The sequence below is a fragment of the Syngnathoides biaculeatus genome, chromosome 11 (assembly GCF_019802595.1).
Source record: "Syngnathoides biaculeatus isolate LvHL_M chromosome 11, ASM1980259v1, whole genome shotgun sequence".
Lineage (NCBI taxonomy): Eukaryota > Metazoa > Chordata > Actinopteri > Syngnathiformes > Syngnathidae > Syngnathoides > Syngnathoides biaculeatus.
Window position 1 is genome coordinate 25,855,328 of NC_084650.1, and position 6,623 is coordinate 25,861,950.

Consider the following 6,623-nt stretch of genomic DNA (forward strand, 5'->3'; position numbering starts at 1 on the left):
AGATTTTTGCCATTTCACATGAGCTGTTCTACATACTGACAATGTATTTCTCGGTTTTTGATATAATCGTGAATAAAAACGCTTTGCAGCACTACTAAACAAGATTAGATTTTGTTGTCAGGACATCACAAACAAAGTCAAGAATACCTTAACACAGTCGTCAGACATCTTTTTCCGTTTCATTTGAGTATAGTATGTTGAACTGGAATGCAGCGTTTCCGTCTTCCCGGCAGCATCACAAGCAGGGAACTACAGAATAAACCAACGCTATTATGATTTATTTAGTTGCTTTGCTAATCTTGTACTTTGTCGCACTTTTCTGCAAATAAGTACAGTAAACAATGACACAAGTCTGGGGGCTGTTTTTAATTTGGTCCTGTCGAGCAGAGACTACACACACACACGCACACACACACACACACACACACACACACTCACACATGGCCTACACTATATGTGTAAACACACGTGCGCACACACGCAAAGAGAGTCTGTCAACTGTTTGCTCATAATGACATCCCCTCATGTTCTCTGGCATCAGTGTTGAGGCAGAGAAAAGAGTGATCCCTCCAAACGCTCTCCAAGATTAAGGCTTTGTGTTTTACATGTAAGTGTGGCTTCCCTTCGTTATCCCCCTCACTTTTGTCAAAGGCTCCCCCGTGTAATTAGGATCGTGTCCCTTTCATTCCGCCGTCTGCACCTTTCTCCCACCTGTGAGAGCGATAAGAAGAGCAGCGCAGAGAGGGAAGAAGTCGGTGAGGAAAAAGATGGAGAAGAAGAAGAAGAAGAAGAAGGAGGAGGAACTAACGGGTAGAGGAAAGATGAAAGCCCGCCACACCGAGCTGGTGCTGGCGTGTTGGGGAATGCGCTGTCTGAGGAGAGGATGAAGGCGCTTGTCACATCGCATCTCACACACACACACAACCTGTGGTGCAGCAGAGCCACAGAGCCCCGCTGAGTCGAGCTTTGAAATGAAGAAGGCACAAAGGGAATAAAAAAGAAGAAAGAAGAACAAGCAAGAAGAAGACACTGTGTTGGATGCTTGGTTTTGACCCATATTTGTCCTGACACATTAATCAAATAGTTGCTGTGGAGCCGGATGTATCTGTTTTGGCAGCGTGTTGGAGAAACCATCCAGGCGGATGCCACCCGATAGCACAGTTGCTAACATCTAATTTTTGTACTAGAATGTGAATTACTATAACAACTCTCACCTCATGCCCTCCTGGCCTCCGTCTTGGCTCCTTCCTTCCACAATGCCACCTCGCCTGCAGCCAAGTTCAGCGCTGTCTGTCCCTCGGCCCGCAATGTGGCTTCCTCGGATGTGTACATATATGCAGGGGGGGGGGGGGGGGGCAGACCTGCGCTGCTTCCCTGGGTGCGGTCAGGCCGTGTTTACGTCTGTCTGGCCCTGGAGCCTTGCACAGAGAATACTGCTAAAACACCCAGAAGACTGCAGAGGAACCCGGGGATCGACTCTTACTCATGGCACAAAGTTACCTATTCATGAATTGCCTCCAGTTTCAGAGTCATGTGTCCCTTTGCATAATCTTTTCCCATATTGTGGATCTCTGAAGTCAAATGCAATCTCCAATCCCCCGAAGGAACTACTGAATATGAAAATGATCACTTCCAGGGTCAAAATGTTGCCATCATAAAACCTGTAAAGGCAATTTCAAAGCAACATTTTAACATTCTAAACTGTCAGGAGTTGTTGTTTTTTAAGTGCTCTGAGATGAGTTGAGTTGAGTTACACAAGAGATAAAACAACTTGCCACTTAAAGCAGAAGTGACGGGGGGATGCAGTTGCAGCTCGGGAAAAGAAATCACCTTGTATAAAGAGGTTTTTGTTCTATTTCATGTCTTTCATTTGAATCTTCGTTAGCTTTGGCAAAGGCCATCGTTGTTAATTTCTGCAGTCCACAGCCACATTCACCATCTTGACAACAACAAAAACAACACCTCACATCAATTACAACATTTATATATCGTACAAGACAGCTTCTATTGTATGGATTTACCTTATTAGGATTTTTAACTGTCAAGTCAATGACTACATTGACTGATTATTGAAGATTATCACTTGTGTGTGCATGGAAGATAAGGTTTTTGTTTTTGTTTTAAACATAAAAAAGCACTTTTCAGTCCACATAATTTTTATGAAGACCAAATATGAAGTGAAATCAAAAATGTGTTCCTAAATAATTATACACATTTGAAGATAATTGGTGAAAATGCGCAAAGACTCGGAACAATGTAATGCTTAATTGTTGCGCCATGGCGCTAAACTAGTTTTTTTATGTCAATTTTCCAGATCTTTTTTTTTTTTTTTTTAACAGCTTGGCTAAAACAGTGGCCACTGATGCACTTTGGTTTCGTTGTACATGAATCCCAGATTATTTATAAACTTGTGTCTAAGTTTGCATCACTGGTTATCTACCGCAATTGTGAGTTTCCTGTTGTTTTTGTTGTTATTATGAGGTCCAGCAGGCAGTTAGAGCCTCTTGTTGCAACGTTGAAAGCCATGTGATGATGCAAAGGCACCGGAGATGCAAAAATGGATACAGTATATACCTTGGCGGCTCTAACATCTGGCAATGTGTAAGCATAACAAAGATGGTAGTCAATGTAGCATTCATTTTTCAGCACATTCATAGTTCGATTATTCATGCCTCTGAGGCCTTATTTTTATTTCCATGGCATTTTTTTTAATCATTCAAATTTGGCATGGTTGATTACAACACTCTTGTGCTTTCACTTTACAGGGACTTTAACCATTATTCTATTATTATATTGAGCGATAGCATGTCTGCCTCACAGTTCTGAGGTTCAGGGTTCAAATCTCAGTTCCGGATCTTCCAATGTGGAGTTTTCACGTTCTCCCTGTGTTTGGATGTTTTTTTTTCCCTTCCCCTTCCCAATTTCCTCGGCTTATGGCCACATTTCATAAACATGCATGTTTTGCTAATTAAAAACTCTTAATTGTTCTTATGTGTGAATATGAGAGCGCGCACTCACTAGTGTGTTTTGTCGGTCGATTGAGTGGCGGCGAGTCAATGATGTATACCGCCTTGCGCTGAAAGCCAGCTCGGCTAGACTCCAGCTCATCCGGAGCCCTAATGAGGATACGTAGTATAGAAAATCGATGGATGGATGAGCTTATCACCACTTCCACATCTATGGTTGTTGGTTTTTGACCTCTGGATTTTCTTTTCAAATCTCACCCAGCATTTTCAGAGGTACCTGATGTACTGTTTTTTGTACTGGGCCAAACCATGTGCTCTTTCCCATGCTTCTTGGTGTCCTTGTATGAGGGGAAACTAAGGAGATTTTCTGCAGATTGTTGTTGTTGTTTTTGTTTTTTCTGATTGAATACCTACATTTGGGATTTATTTGTCCGAGATATGTTCAACATACACTAATCCACCAGAAACAGCAAGGAAGAGACGGAATTGAATTGCGACGGCTGGTGTACATGACAAACAGTGTGATCTGTCTTTTGTTTTTGGGAGCTGATGAATATGCATGTGGTCCCACGAGTGACAGAGTTTGGGATTGGGGGAGCTCAGAGGAGCAATAACAAAGGAGTTACATCTCTGACACGCATCCACTACAAGGCTGGGATTAAAGTCAGCACAGAGAACCACTCTGAGAGGAAGACAGGAAACAGATAGAGATGGAGAGTGGAGTGATAAAGAACACATTGGCTGCTTATCTATTGAAGAACGGAAGCCTCGGGGAGGAGAGGGGAGTCAGGAGGGTGGCAAAAAAAGATGGGGAGGAGGGGGATATTCGTCAATCTGATGTATTTAATTTCTTCCGCTGTTAGTGAATCATCAAGGGGATGATCCGAGAGCGGATCAAAAGATTGAGTTGGGGAACGAGCGAAAAGCAGATTAATGCATCAGAACAAAGGAGCAGTCGCTCTAAGATGATCGCAATGCTTCTTCTTGCCCCCCCCCCCAGCCCCCCACACTCCTGCCCCACCACCAGGCCTCTTTGCCCATTGTATTTTTCTTCTCATTGGCAACTCTGTTTATGTATCTTTAAAATGTACAGAAAGACAAACAATGAGCAAAATGTACACCCTAAAGTTCCCCGTAAACAAATTCACTGGGGACACGCTTCACTTGAGGGAATTCTGGTTCTTCAAGCCAAATCCCAAATCTTCCCGCATATTGATGTGCTTCATCCCCGTTCTGTCATGCGGCTTTCCCGTGGGACTGCAAGCAGACCACTTGTTTAGTCTGAACCGCCCTTGTTCACTGAATCCCGGGTGAACTTTATGAAAAGATCCCGCAGATCCCATCAGCGGATGTGCAACGGTCAGTTTCAGTTGAGACTGACCAGACAAGTGGAACCCAAATCTGGACCGTTTAGTGTATAGCCATAGCATGGTTCCCCTTGAGCGGCACTGACACGCACGGGTGTTGGACTTGTTTGGATGTACTACTGTTGTAGTTGGCACAGCGCAGTTGCTCCTGTCCAAATCACAGAGGTTCTAGTGACTCCGAGATGACCTCAGGTTCACTGTAAGGTTCAGGTTCACTTTCCACGCTGTGTCTTCTTTTTCACCTTTCGCCCCCCCCCCCCCCAAGATGGAATTAGTTTCTGTACATACTGTATGTACTCGACGTGTCTGTATGGCCAAGTGTGTGACGACAGCGGCATTTTAATTGGTCCAAAAGCTGCCCCCTCCCCGCAGTTGCACCGCAACCCACTGAAGTCTGAAATGTCATCCAAGCTCGCAGGTGGTTGACAGGCAATATTGACATTGGTTTGTGTGTCTCTGTAGAATTGGGCAATAAACCCACAACCCCCCGGTCACCCCTATACCCTCTCACTTTCACACACACATCCACACACCGCCAGAGGCTTGACCGAAGCGCTGACCCCTCTTTGGGTATTTTCTCATCCTGCTGCTGGTTAAGGAATCTGTTCCCAGTCCTGCTAGCCAACATAGAGTGATGGATGGATGTGAGATATTGTCACAGATACATGAGTTTGAAGGTGCATTGTTAAACGCTCTTTGCCAAATGACTAGTACTCGTTGATTGTGTAAAAGTTTCAATTCTGACAGTTAGCATGTCTGGAAAGAGACTAAGAGCATCGCATGCATGTGTGTGCACTCCTGGATTCGTGCACTTCTGTGTAGTTGCCTTTGTGCGTTTGTCAGCACAAACACCCAGCATTGAAGGAGACAGGCTGCCTCCTGACAGTTATTCGCGAGTTTTAGTCTCTCTTCGGTCTGTCTAACTTTCTGTCGCTCTTCCTCTCCCCAAATTACTCCTGGAGGGCGGCACAAGAGTAAACTCAACCATTGACAAAAAAAAAGGGCTCCCAAGCTATTTTCTCCTCTGCTAGGTTGATGAAGTTCAAATGTTTTCCTATTTGTAAGCTGTCAAAGTCTTGCGGCGTATGTTTGTGTGTGTGTGTGTGTGTGTGTGTGTGTGGTGTGTGTGTGTGTGCCGCGCATTTGCTAGGAAAGCCAAGGTAATATTCATTGCATTGCATTGCATGCAGCATTGCATCCCAATGGCAAAGTATGAATCCAGAGAAGCTTCTGTTTCAGATGGGCCCAAGTCATTGGAAAAGTGATACGGGATTGCGTCGAAATGCATTTAGTCATCTATATTGAAACTATTCTGATACAAAGAAAACAGTACTCATGTTAAAGAGATGTAAAAAAAAAAAGTTCTACCATGACAGTTTAGGATACAACATTTCAAAAGTAGTACCGCTTATGTACAATAGGGAGCTAAAATAGGACGAGCAACAAACTTCACAAAATGTTTATAGGGAAGGAAGTGAAAAAAACAAACAAAATAAGGACATCAGACTTGAATATTATCAGTGTCATGAGTGCGACTCAAGCTAAATGTCACATTGGTCTATTCTATCGACAGGAAGATTAAAGTTTTTACTTTTCAAATAGGCTCTTGTGGTGTGAACCACCGTCTCATATGATTTTTATGGACCTGGTCAGACATCCACATCCTGTATTTCTCTCTCTATATGTATGACATATGTAGATGGTTTAATGGATGAATGGCCAGTTACAATGTTATTTATCGCACAGACAATCATGACCTTTGTGGGGAGCACATTCAATCCTTTGTATGGGACACATAATATGGATGGGCGTACGTATGGCGGAAACAAAGTCAATAAAAGATGTGGTCGTATGAATTTAAACTGTATGAAACTTTCCCATGTGGACTTCTGATGTCACAAATTCCAGTTTCTGTGGGTGTATCAAGACTTGTGGCTATACATAGATAGCAAGGTAACACACGTACTGTGCACACCACAAATTCATACGCTGTTCACGTCTTATGAACCCCCCCACCCCGATCCTACGGCGCACACAGCTGCACTCATTATGAGTCCTCTGGCCTCTCCGCCACATCACACACACAAACACGCGCGACCTGCTCATGTGTTGTTAAGCAGCCCTTTGCCTCAGCACCGCCGTGTGTCACGCCCCCACCGACAGGCATTACACATGACCTCCCCCCCCCCCCCCACACAGGGTCTTTTTTTCTTTCATTCAAGCAGGAGTTTGAATTACAACAGGATATCCTGTACATTTACTTTTCCTTCACTTGTGAAGCATATGTGCT